The sequence below is a fragment of the Strix uralensis genome, chromosome 7 (assembly GCF_047716275.1).
Source record: "Strix uralensis isolate ZFMK-TIS-50842 chromosome 7, bStrUra1, whole genome shotgun sequence".
Lineage (NCBI taxonomy): Eukaryota > Metazoa > Chordata > Aves > Strigiformes > Strigidae > Strix > Strix uralensis.
This window is the reverse complement of record NC_133978.1, coordinates 1006457-1020129: the sequence shown is the minus strand read 5'-3', so window position 1 is coordinate 1020129 and position 13673 is coordinate 1006457.

The following is a 13673-nucleotide window of genomic DNA, read 5'->3' as shown; positions in this document are numbered from 1 at the left end:
CCTGCTTCTCTGCCATGACTGCCCTGCATCCCGCACGTGAGCACGGCTCTGCCGCCGGCCGTAGGAGGCAGACTGAGGAGCTGAGGCTGCTGCAGCATTTCCCAAGGCCATGGAGAATGGCACGTGGGGCTGAGAGCAGGAGCAGCCTCCTCTGCCTGGAGCTTGCAGCTGCCTGTCCTTGGCCACGCACACCAGGGGCCACAACCGCCCTTGTCCGTGTTGGCCCAGAACAGCGAGACAACTGCTGGAGAGTGAGGACACGGCGCCTGCCAGAGGGTGTTGCTGGGGCTGACGTGGCCGGTGCTGCCTCTGTGCTGCCCTGTGCTGTGTGCGGGAAGGGTGACACTGCTCGGCTCTGGTGGGCTGAGGTGGCTGCACATCCCTGCGTGCTTGCGCGGCTGGAACCAGATGGGCTTTGCCACACACACGCGTGTGCTGCTGTCTGTAGCAGTTCTGTTCTCCGGTGTACGAGTTTTGAGAAGGACCTGGTGGCAGAGGGCTGCGGAGAGCAGGGGGGCGGTGAACTCCCCCAAGAGGCTGTGGTGCCACACTGGGTTTTTTCCTGCTCGCCGCTGGCAGGCAGTGCTGGGGCCGGGCGCTGCTGCCTGCCACGGGGCCTGCACACCCCGTCCCGCAAGCAGAGCATTCAGCTGGGTCTGTCGGGGGTGTCCGATCCCAGCTTCTGCTTCCCCTGCTGCTTGGAAACCCCCATGTTTTCCCCCCCCGCCCCTAGAGACCACCGTGCCCAGCCCCTGGAACCAGCGACTCTGTGACATCAGCCCCGTTGCCGTGGGCACCGTGGGCACCGCGAGCCCTGCGGGCACTCTGTTGGCTGCTGCACTGGTGGCAACAAGCCCTCGGTTCTGGCAGCTGGCACATGCCGCTGGCAGCGATGCATCTGCTCCGTCTCCTCATCCTGCTGGCCCTGTGCTGGCCTGCGCACGGCGCCTGGGACAGTTGTAGGTAAGTGGCCGAGGCTCTGGGAGGGAGCTTGGGCAACCTGATGGGGTTCCCTGGAGGGTGCCCGCTTGTCCCCCGTGGCCACACCACGGCTTCCCCAGCCCCACGCGGGAGCCTCGGCTCCTTGCAGCGCCCGGGCTGCTGGCACAACTCGCCTGCGGGGCTCCAGCAGAAATGGGGGCGGCCGCCCGCCTGCCCCACGGGGCTCTCTGGCCTCGCTGTCCATGCAGTGCCTCGTGGGGAGGGCAGACGGCTGACCCCTTCAGCCGGGACAGCAGCGAGCCGTCGAGCAGGATGGTGATGAGTTTCTGGTTACAGGACCTGCGGGCTCCGGCCCATGGCTGCTGACGATGGCACCTCGCACGTGGTGGGGGGTACAGACGCCCAGCCAGGGGCCTGGCCCTGGATCGTGAGCATCCAGGGTCCCTGGAGAAGAGGCACGGGACATGTGTGTGGAGGGTCCCTCATCAGCCCACAGTGGGTCCTCACAGCAGCCCACTGCTTCACCAAGGCCAGGTAAGGAGGGCCAGGAACAGGGATATCCCCTGGCACTCGCGGATGCCCCACCCGCAGCACCACGTGCTACTCCCGTCCCCTTTCCTTGCGGTATGCCCAGTGCCTGGGCACTGCAGAGCCCGGCTGAGACGCTGCTCAGGAGAGAGTTGGGCTCCTGCCACGGCTTTCTAGCAGCCTCCAGCTTGACACGCCTTGAGCCCAAGGCATGCAGGGGCAGTCGCGCCCTCCGTAGCACTGCTTTCCTCTCCCCTGTGTGAAGCAAAGGGCAGGGAACTGCTGGGCTGCTGCAGCACGTGGTTCCTCTCCCTCTGAGCCCTCTCCCCATCTGCCTTCCAGGCACATCACCACGTGGCGCGTGGTGGTTGGGGCCACCCGCTTGACTCAGCTGGGCCCGGAGGCCCAAGTGCGCAATATTAAACGGCTGCTGGTTCACGAGGATTACAGCAGCATCTCGCAGAGGAACGACATTGCGCTGCTGGAGTTGGACCAGCCTGTCCAGTGCAGCAACTCCATACAACTCGCCTGCGTGCCCGACGCCTCGCTGAAAGTGTCAGAACTGACAACCTGCTACATCAGTGGCTGGGGGTCCACGACAGCGAGAGGTGAGTTCCCAAAGAGCGCTCGCGTCCCAAGTGCGAGCTCGGCACACGGGGGAGGCGGGCTGGGCTTCCTGACAGCAGAGGCAAGAGCCAGAGCGCGGCTGCGGGGACGTGTGCCCATGGAGAGATGGGCCTGGCCCAGGGCCCACGGCGAGACAGAAGGGCAACGCCGGTGCAAAGCCAAGCCCCAGGGAAGGGTTCACCCAGACAGGGCAGGAGACCTGGCAACGAGCTGCCGGGCGTTAATTCCTTTCTCTGCTCACAGCTGAAGGACCAACGGATGTTCTGCAGGAGGCCAAGGTCCACCTCATCGACCTCAACCTCTGCAACAGCAGCCGGTCGTACCAAGGGGCCGTCCACCCCCACAACCTGTGCGCTGGCTACCCGCAGGGCGGCATCGACACCTGCCAGGTAGGAGCCTGCGACAAGGCAGCACCCAGCGGCACAGGCAGCCCCGGCACAGCCGCCCAAACACCCTGGCGCGGGCTTTGCCTGGCCAGTCGCCCTCCCACCGCTGGGTCCCCGCCGCTGGCGGGGCTCACCTCCCCTTCCCCAGCTGCAGGCCCTTGCCCAGGGCCCCACTGTCCCAGAGGCCTGGGACTCTGCCCAGAAAGCCCATCCAGCACTCCTGGCAGCACCGAGGTCCAGGTCCCAGCCCTGGAACATCCCTCTTGCACCCAGCCAGCATTGCTGGGTGGAGCACGAGAGGAGCACGAGTCCTACCCCACGGGCCCATGACCCCCTCTCAGACAAGGTCCTGTCGCCCCCAGCACCTGAGCAGAGCCTCTCTGTGCAGCGCATACAGCTCTGGGGGGTGCTGACAGAGAGAAGGAGCCGGCCCTAGTGCTGCCAGCGGCCACCCGACACCACCTTGACCCTCTCTCCTCCACTGCAGGGTGACAGCGGTGCTCCTCTCGTCTGCAAAGACAACAGTGCTGACCACTTCTGGCTGGTTGGGGTGACCAGCTGGGGGAGAGGCTGTACGAGAGCAAAACGGCTGGGAATCTACACCTCCACTCAGCACTTTTACGACTGGATCCTAGAACAGATGGGGCTGAGCCCAGCAGTAACGGCTGCTCCAACGCCACGGCCAGCCTTCCCCTCAACCCCCCTTCAGACGCCAAGGCCAACACCAACACAATCAGGCGGGTTCAGCTCCTTCCCCCTTCTAGTGCAGAAGTTGGTGGAACTCTCTACTTGGTTGCAGGAGCTCATGCAGAACCTGAGGGAAGGCCTGAGCACCAGGATGGACAGGATCCAGTGCAGGCTGCAGTGCACCATGACCGCCTCCTGCAAGGGCTCTGACTGCTGAGCCAACGGCAGCCTCAGCGTCAACAGCCTTCTCGGTCCTGCCCATGCTCCTCCGACTGCACAAAAAAATGTTGTCTTAGTTGTTGAATAAAATTCCCAAGTTTCACAGCTCACGATGCTTCAGTTCCATTCTGTCTCCTGTCCAAGACAAGGATTCCATGCCCAGCACCTGAAAATGAGGCTGCAGGCGGCCAAGTCGGGCACAAGGGGAAAGAGTCACTCTGAGGGGTGACCCCGAGCCTGGTCGGAGAGGAGGGGGAGGGTGCGGTGGGAGAAGGGGCCACTGGTCACAGGGGGCCAGAGGTCTTGGGGACAGTGATTCGCGGAAACAGACTCTATTCAACTCAGAGACTTATACAGCAGGTATGTTTACTCCAGCGCTGGGGTGCGAGGGGATTTCCCCACAAAGCTTGCACCCCAACAGCACATTTTACTAGAAACTTATCGACTCTGGATATACATATTCATTGATTACATAACACAAACATACATATGCATGAGTGAGGCTGGGTTAGCTCTAGAGGCTGGTGTCAGCAGTTTATGTTCTCTTTGCACCTGCGCATTGCCTCCTGGGGGGCGTCTCTGGGGTCTGTTGGAGGAAGGCTCACAGTCCTCCTCACCTTGTACTTTTCCTCGGAGCATGCGCAGATTCTCTTAGCCACTTTCTTGAACAACAAGAGCTGTTATCTTCTCTATCTTATCTAAAAGCCCCAGTATATCAGTTTCTACCGTCCATATATGGTTATCTATTCACTATAAAGACTGAACTAGTTAGAACCCATCTGCTTTCCAAGGACATGTCTCTTATTTTTGCTGAACATACTAATTCTTGATAAGTTTCCACAGAAAACGGCTTTGCTTTGATGGACACAGTAGTCCTTGGTAAACTTCCACAGAACAGTCAGGGCAAGCAGGATTATTAAACAATATTCAGAAATCATTATAAGTTGCTATAAGTAAATAAGTTGCAAAGCAGGTGATCATTTCCTTGTATCAAACCAGCGGTCTAGGCAGGCTCAACATTGTCTCTGTCTGGCCAGCTAGTACCCAACTGGCTCTCTCAGGGTGGCAGGCCGGGCTCAAAGACAACTCCAATTTTGATCTGGCTGGCCAACTTTTGTGTCCACATCTGTCACGGTCCACTCGGTGGACTTGTGATGGTTCGTTTGCTACGATCTCGAAAGTGCAAAATTAAGGTGACCAACACCAAAGGGGATAGCACCAATCAAACAGTGAAACTGTGTTGTGTTGCCTGTGAAGCTAGAGATGGGTGAAAGAAAGGGGAAAAGTAAAGTTTAAAAAGAAGAGAAGGGGAGGTTATAGCTACCACCGCTGATCCTACTCACAGCCCTCTTGGACCCGAGCTGCCCAGACAGAGCCTACTCAGAGTCCCTGTGTTAGCATACTTGGGGCCCACTTGAGCAACTTATAATGATTTCTGAATATTGTTTAATAATCCTGCTTGCCCTGACTGTTCTGTGGAAGTTTACCAAGGACTACTGTGTCCATCAAAGCAAAGCCGTTTTCTGTGGAAACTTATCAAGAATTAGTATGTTCAGCAAAAATAAGAGACATGTCCTTGGAAAGCAGATGGGTTCTAACTAGTTCAGTCTTTATAGTGAATAGATAACCATATATGGACGGTAGAAACTGATATACTGGGGCTTTTAGATAAGATAGAGAAGATAACAGCTCTTGTTGTTCAAGAAAGTGGCTAAGAGAATCTGCGCATGCTCCGAGGAAAAGTACAAGGTGAGGAGGACTGTGAGCCTTCCTCCAACAGACCCCAGAGACGCCCCCCAGGAGGCAATGCGCAGGTGCAAAGAGAACATAAACTGCTGACACCAGCCTCTAGAGCTAACCCAGCCTTACTCATGCATATGTATGTTTGTGTTATGTAATCAATGAATATGTATATCCAGAGTCGATAAGTTTCTAGTAAAATGTGCTGTTGGGGTGCAAGCTTTGTGGGGAAATCCCCTCGCACCCCAGCGCTGGAGTAAACATACCTGCTGTATAAGTCTCTGAGTTGAATAGAGTCTGTTTCCGCGAATCACTGTCCCCAAGACCTCTGGCCCCCTGTGACCAGTGGCCCCTTCTCCCACCGCACCCTCCCCCTCCTCTCCGACCAGGCTCGGGGTCACCCCTCAGAGTGACTCTTTCCCTTTGTGCCCGACTTGGCTGCCTGCAGCCTCATTTTCAGGTGCTGGGCATGGAATCCTTGTCTTGGACAGGAGACAGAATGGAACTGAAGCATCGTGAGCTGTGAAACTTGGGAATTTTATTCAACAACTAAGACAACATTTTTTTGTGCAGTCGGAGGAGCATGGGCAGGACCGAGAAGGCTGTTGACGCTGAGGCTGCCGTTGGCTCAGCAGTCAGAGCCCTTGCAGGAGGCGGTCATGGTGCACTGCAGCCTGCACTGGATCCTGTCCATCCTGGTGCTCAGGCCTTCCCTCAGGTTCTGCATGAGCTCCTGCAACCAAGTAGAGAGTTCCACCAACTTCTGCACTAGAAGGGGGAAGGAGCTGAACCCGCCTGATTGTGTTGGTGTTGGCCTTGGCGTCTGAAGGGGGGTTGAGGGGAAGGCTGGCCGTGGCGTTGGAGCAGCCGTTACTGCTGGGCTCAGCCCCATCTGTTCTAGGATCCAGTTGTAAAAGTGCTGAGTGGAGGTGTAGATTCCCAGCCGTTTTGCTCTCGTACAGCCTCTCCCCCAGCTGGTCACCCCAACCAGCCAGAAGTGGTCAGCACTGTTGTCTTTGCAGACGAGAGGAGCACCGCTGTCACCCTGCAGTGGAGGAGAGAGGGTCAAGGTGGTGTCGGGTGGCCGCTGGCAGCACTAGGGCCGGCTCCTTCTCTCTGTCAGCACCCCCCAGAGCTGTATGCACTGCACAGAGAGGCTCTGCTCAGGTGCTGGGGGCGACAGGACCTTGTCTGAGAGGGGGTCATGGGCCCGTGGGGTAGGACTCGTGCTCCTCTCGTGCTCCACCCAGCAATGCTGGCTGGGTGCAAGAGGGATGTTCCAGGGCTGGGACCTGGACCTCGGTGCTGCCAGGAGTGCTGGATGGGCTTTCTGGGCAGAGTCCCAGGCCTCTGGGACAGTGGGGCCCTGGGCAAGGGCCTGCAGCTGGGGAAGGGGAGGTGAGCCCCGCCAGCGGCGGGGACCCAGCGGTGGGAGGGCGACTGGCCAGGCAAAGCCCGCGCCAGGGTGTTTGGGCGGCTGTGCCGGGGCTGCCTGTGCCGCTGGGTGCTGCCTTGTCGCAGGCTCCTACCTGGCAGGTGTCGATGCCGCCCTGCGGGTAGCCAGCGCACAGGTTGTGGGGGTGGACGGCCCCTTGGTACGACCGGCTGCTGTTGCAGAGGTTGAGGTCGATGAGGTGGACCTTGGCCTCCTGCAGAACATCCGTTGGTCCTTCAGCTGTGAGCAGAGAAAGGAATTAACGCCCGGCAGCTCGTTGCCAGGTCTCCTGCCCTGTCTGGGTGAACCCTTCCCTGGGGCTTGGCTTTGCACCGGCGTTGCCCTTCTGTCTCGCCGTGGGCCCTGGGCCAGGCCCATCTCTCCATGGGCACACGTCCCCGCAGCCGCGCTCTGGCTCTTGCCTCTGCTGTCAGGAAGCCCAGCCCGCCTCCCCCGTGTGCCGAGCTCGCACTTGGGACGCGAGCGCTCTTTGGGAACTCACCTCTCGCTGTCGTGGACCCCCAGCCACTGATGTAGCAGGTTGTCAGTTCTGACACTTTCAGCGAGGCGTCGGGCACGCAGGCGAGTTGTATGGAGTTGCTGCACTGGACAGGCTGGTCCAACTCCAGCAGCGCAATGTCGTTCCTCTGCGAGATGCTGCTGTAATCCTCGTGAACCAGCAGCCGTTTAATATTGCGCACTTGGGCCTCCGGGCCCAGCTGAGTCAAGCGGGTGGCCCCAACCACCACGCGCCACGTGGTGATGTGCCTGGAAGGCAGATGGGGAGAGGGCTCAGAGGGAGAGGAACCACGTGCTGCAGCAGCCCAGCAGTTCCCTGCCCTTTGCTTCACACAGGGGAGAGGAAAGCAGTGCTACGGAGGGCGCGACTGCCCCTGCATGCCTTGGGCTCAAGGCGTGTCAAGCTGGAGGCTGCTAGAAAGCCGTGGCAGGAGCCCAACTCTCTCCTGAGCAGCGTCTCAGCCGGGCTCTGCAGTGCCCAGGCACTGGGCATACCGCAAGGAAAGGGGACGGGAGTAGCACGTGGTGCTGCGGGTGGGGCATCCGCGAGTGCCAGGGGATATCCCTGTTCCTGGCCCTCCTTACCTGGCCTTGGTGAAGCAGTGGGCTGCTGTGAGGACCCACTGTGGGCTGATGAGGGACCCTCCACACACATGTCCCGTGCCTCTTCTCCAGGGACCCTGGATGCTCACGATCCAGGGCCAGGCCCCTGGCTGGGCGTCTGTACCCCCCACCACGTGCGAGGTGCCATCGTCAGCAGCCATGGGCCGGAGCCCGCAGGTCCTGTAACCAGAAACTCATCACCATCCTGCTCGACGGCTCGCTGCTGTCCCGGCTGAAGGGGTCAGCCGTCTGCCCTCCCCACGAGGCACTGCATGGACAGCGAGGCCAGAGAGCCCCGTGGGGCAGGCGGGCGGCCGCCCCCATTTCTGCTGGAGCCCCGCAGGCGAGTTGTGCCAGCAGCCCGGGCGCTGCAAGGAGCCGAGGCTCCCGCGTGGGGCTGGGGAAGCCGTGGTGTGGCCACGGGGGACAAGCGGGCACCCTCCAGGGAACCCCATCAGGTTGCCCAAGCTCCCTCCCAGAGCCTCGGCCACTTACCTACAACTGTCCCAGGCGCCGTGCGCAGGCCAGCACAGGGCCAGCAGGATGAGGAGACGGAGCAGATGCATCGCTGCCAGCGGCATGTGCCAGCTGCCAGAACCGAGGGCTTGTTGCCACCAGTGCAGCAGCCAACAGAGTGCCCGCAGGGCTCGCGGTGCCCACGGTGCCCACGGCAACGGGGCTGATGTCACAGAGTCGCTGGTTCCAGGGGCTGGGCACGGTGGTCTCTAGGGGCGGGGGGGGAAAACATGGGGGTTTCCAAGCAGCAGGGGAAGCAGAAGCTGGGATCGGACACCCCCGACAGACCCAGCTGAATGCTCTGCTTGCGGGACGGGGTGTGCAGGCCCCGTGGCAGGCAGCAGCGCCCGGCCCCAGCACTGCCTGCCAGCGGCGAGCAGGAAAAAACCCAGTGTGGCACCACAGCCTCTTGGGGGAGTTCACCGCCCCCCTGCTCTCCGCAGCCCTCTGCCACCAGGTCCTTCTCAAAACTCGTACACCGGAGAACAGAACTGCTACAGACAGCAGCACACGCGTGTGTGTGGCAAAGCCCATCTGGTTCCAGCCGCGCAAGCACGCAGGGATGTGCAGCCACCTCAGCCCACCAGAGCCGAGCAGTGTCACCCTTCCCGCACACAGCACAGGGCAGCACAGAGGCAGCACCGGCCACGTCAGCCCCAGCAACACCCTCTGGCAGGCGCCGTGTCCTCACTCTCCAGCAGTTGTCTCGCTGTTCTGGGCCAACACGGACAAGGGCGGTTGTGGCCCCTGGTGTGCGTGGCCAAGGACAGGCAGCTGCAAGCTCCAGGCAGAGGAGGCTGCTCCTGCTCTCAGCCCCACGTGCCATTCTCCATGGCCTTGGGAAATGCTGCAGCAGCCTCAGCTCCTCAGTCTGCCTCCTACGGCCGGCGGCAGAGCCGTGCTCACGTGCGGGATGCAGGGCAGTCATGGCAGAGAAGCAGGAGGCAGCCGCCTGCGTTGCGCTTGCTGATCAGGGCCGCTCCCTGGAGGGGCGAGAGCAGTGGCTTGAAGCGTGGCAGCCTCAAAGCTGGTGAAGGGTGCGGGAGCTCCCTGCTGCCATCCTGGCTTGTGTGGACAGACGTCAGGCACACAGCTGAGCGCCCGCCCAGCCTGGTCCCGAGGGTGCCAGGGCAGGCTCCCACTGAAAGCGGAATAGCTGCTGTCAAAGCCCTTGAGGCACCAGGGCTGGGCCCCAGAGAAACAGGACTCGAGGCTGCTTTGTTTTGGGGAAGTTGACCTGAAGGTGAGGCCCCAGATCTGCTTCGAGAGAGCAGGCAGAAGGCGGCCTGAGAGAAGACGACTCGTCCTCTGTGGCTCTTCTGGTCAGCCAGACCCTAATCACAGTTGTCTTTAAGCCCGGCCTGCCACTCAAAGCCTATTTGGAGCCCAGCTGGATACCAGATTGCCAGCCAGAGGCAACGTAGAGCCCGCCTAGACCACACGTCAGCCAGCCAGAGCCTACTCACAGCCCTCTTGGACCTCAGCTGGCCAGCCAGAGCCTACTCAGAGCCCTTGTGGCCTGCAGCCCAACTGCCAGAGCCTACTTGGAGCCGATGTTGTAAGAGTCGGTCAGAAGATCAGCATTGTCTCAACATTGTCATCAGGGACATGGACAGGAAGGTACCCGACAATGGCCTGTTTGGAACACAGTTGCCAATCCCAAGAGTGGAATGAGGTACAAAGGCTCCTGAATACAGAACTGTGCGGCACAGTGAGCGCTGTGCTGTTCTCCTGAGCACTGAGGCGTGTGGTACAGAGTGCTGTGCTATTGTTCGGTACCTGAGCCTAACCAGAGCTGACCGCATAGCCGCTGTCAAAAAAGATGGGTTGCAACTGTTGCCATAACATCAATGAAGAAATCATGAACTTTAGGCGAACTTTGCTTTATTATAATACCAAAACACACCTCCTGGTTGAAGGCTGCCCGCCTCTAAGACTGACCACGCCTTGGACACTCCCCCTCGTGCATGCGCAGTAGCCTCATTCGAGAAGGGCGGAGATCCCTGATGCAGAGGTGGAGCAAGGTGTGTCACTAAGCATAAAAGATGACTCCTGGACAACGAAAATTCAAAGCTTCCCCACCGAGGATCATGGCGACCGACGACGGAGCACTACCTGACCCAGGACCATTAGGACATCTTGAGATCAGCGGTGGTAGCTATAACCTCCCCTTCTCTTCTTTTTAAACTTTACTTTTCCCCTTTCTTTCACCCATCTCTAGCTTCACAGGCAACACAACACAGTTTCACTGTTTGATTGATGCTATCCCCTTTGGTGTTGGTCACCTTAATTTTGCACTTTCGAGATCGTAGCAAACGAACCATCACAAGTCCACCGAGTGGACCGTGACAGATGTGGACACAAAAGTTGGCCAGCCAGATCAAAATTGGAGTTGTCTTTGAGCCCGGCCTGCCACCCTGAGAGAGCCAGTTGGGTACTAGCTGGCCAGACAGAGACAATGTTGAGCCTGCCTGGACCGCTGGTTTGATACAAGGAAATGATCACCTGCTTTGCAACTTATTTACTTATAGCAACTTATAATGATTTCTGAATATTGTTTAATAATCCTGCTTGCCCTGACTGTTCTGTGGAAGTTTACCAAGGACTACTGTGTCCATCAAAGCAAAGCCGTTTTCTGTGGAAACTTATCAAGAATTAGTATGTTCAGCAAAAATAAGAGACATGTCCTTGGAAAGCAGATGGGTTCTAACTAGTTCAGTCTTTATAGTGAATAGATAACCATATATGGACGGTAGAAACTGATATACTGGGGCTTTTAGATAAGATAGAGAAGATAACAGCTCTTGTTGTTCAAGAAAGTGGCTAAGAGAATCTGCGCATGCTCCGAGGAAAAGTACAAGGTGAGGAGGACTGTGAGCCTTCCTCCAACAGACCCCAGAGACGCCCCCCAGGAGGCAATGCGCAGGTGCAAAGAGAACATAAACTGCTGACACCAGCCTCTAGAGCTAACCCAGCCTCACTCATGCATATGTATGTTTGTGTTATGTAATCAATGAATATGTATATCCAGAGTCGATAAGTTTCTAGTAAAATGTGCTGTTGGGGTGCAAGCTTTGTGGGGAAATCCCCTCGCACCCCAGCGCTGGAGTAAACATACCTGCTGTATAAGTCTCTGAGTTGAATAGAGTCTGTTTCCGCGAATCACTGTCCCCAAGACCTCTGGCCCCCTGTGACCAGTGGCCCCTTCTCCCACCGCACCCTCCCCCTCCTCTCCGACCAGGCTCGGGGTCACCCCTCAGAGTGACTCTTTCCCCTTGTGCCCGACTTGGCCGCCTGCAGCCTCATTTTCAGGTGCTGGGCATGGAATCCTTGTCTTGGACAGGAGACAGAATGGAACTGAAGCATCGTGAGCTGTGAAACTTGGGAATTTTATTCAACAACTAAGACAACATTTTTTTGTGCAGTCGGAGGAGCATGGGCAGGACCGAGAAGGCTGTTGACGCTGAGGCTGCCGTTGGCTCAGCAGTCAGAGCCCTTGCAGGAGGCGGTCATGGTGCACTGCAGCCTGCACTGGATCCTGTCCATCCTGGTGCTCAGGCCTTCCCTCAGGTTCTGCATGAGCTCCTGCAACCAAGTAGAGAGTTCCACCAACTTCTGCACTAGAAGGGGGAAGGAGCTGAACCCGCCTGATTGTGTTGGTGTTGGCCTTGGCGTCTGAAGGGGGGTTGAGGGGAAGGCTGGCCGTGGCGTTGGAGCAGCCGTTACTGCTGGGCTCAGCCCCATCTGTTCTAGGATCCAGTCGTAAAAGTGCTGAGTGGAGGTGTAGATTCCCAGCCGTTTTGCTCTCGTACAGCCTCTCCCCCAGCTGGTCACCCCAACCAGCCAGAAGTGGTCAGCACTGTTGTCTTTGCAGACGAGAGGAGCACCGCTGTCACCCTGCAGTGGAGGAGAGAGGGTCAAGGTGGTGTCGGGTGGCCGCTGGCAGCACTAGGGCCGGCTCCTTCTCTCTGTCAGCACCCCCCAGAGCTGTATGCGCTGCACAGAGAGGCTCTGCTCAGGTGCTGGGGGCGACAGGACCTTGTCTGAGAGGGGGTCATGGGCCCGTGGGGTAGGACTCGTGCTCCTCTCGTGCTCCACCCAGCAATGCTGGCTGGGTGCAAGAGGGATGTTCCAGGGCTGGGACCTGGACCTCGGTGCTGCCAGGAGTGCTGGATGGGCTTTCTGGGCAGAGTCCCAGGCCTCTGGGACAGTGGGGCCCTGGGCAAGGGCCTGCAGCTGGGGAAGGGGAGGTGAGCCCCGCCAGCGGCGGGGACCCAGCGGTGGGAGGGCGACTGGCCAGGCAAAGCCCGCGCCAGGGTGTTTGGGCGGCTGTGCCGGGGCTGCCTGTGCCGCTGGGTGCTGCCTTGTCGCAGGCTCCTACCTGGCAGGTGTCGATGCCGCCCTGCGGGTAGCCAGCGCACAGGTTGTGGGGGTGGACGGCCCCTTGGTACGACCGGCTGCTGTTGCAGAGGTTGAGGTCGATGAGGTGGACCTTGGCCTCCTGCAGAACATCCGTTGGTCCTTCAGCTGTGAGCAGAGAAAGGAATTAACGCCCGGCAGCTCGTTGCCAGGTCTCCTGCCCTGTCTGGGTGAACCCTTCCCTGGGGCTTGGCTTTGCACCGGCGTTGCCCTTCTGTCTCGCCGTGGGCCCTGGGCCAGGCCCATCTCTCCATGGGCACACGTCCCCGCAGCCGCGCTCTGGCTCTTGCCTCTGCTGTCAGGAAGCCCAGCCCGCCTCCCCCGTGTGCCGAGCTCGCACTTGGGACGCGAGCGCTCTTTGGGAACTCACCTCTCGCTGTCGTGGACCCCCAGCCACTGATGTAGCAGGTTGTCAGTTCTGACACTTTCAGCGAGGCGTCGGGCACGCAGGCGAGTTGTATGGAGTTGCTGCACTGGACAGGCTGGTCCAACTCCAGCAGCGCAATGTCGTTCCTCTGCGAGATGCTGCTGTAATCCTCGTGAACCAGCAGCCGTTTAATATTGCGCACTTGGGCCTCCGGGCCCAGCTGAGTCAAGCGGGTGGCCCCAACCACCACGCGCCACGTGGTGATGTGCCTGGAAGGCAGATGGGGAGAGGGCTCAGAGGGAGAGGAACCACGTGCTGCAGCAGCCCAGCAGTTCCCTGCCCTTTGCTTCACACAGGGGAGAGGAAAGCAGTGCTACGGAGGGCGCGACTGCCCCTGCATGCCTTGGGCTCAAGGCGTGTCAAGCTGGAGGCTGCTAGAAAGCCGTGGCAGGAGCCCAACTCTCTCCTGAGCAGCGTCTCAGCCGGGCTCTGCAGTGCCCAGGCACTGGGCATACCGCAAGGAAAGGGGACGGGAGTAGCACGTGGTGCTGCGGGTGGGGCATCCGCGAGTGCCAGGGGATATCCCTGTTCCTGGCCCTCCTTACCTGGCCTTGGTGAAGCAGTGGGCTGCTGTGAGGACCCACTGTGGGCTGATGAGGGACCCTCCACACACATGTCCCGTGCC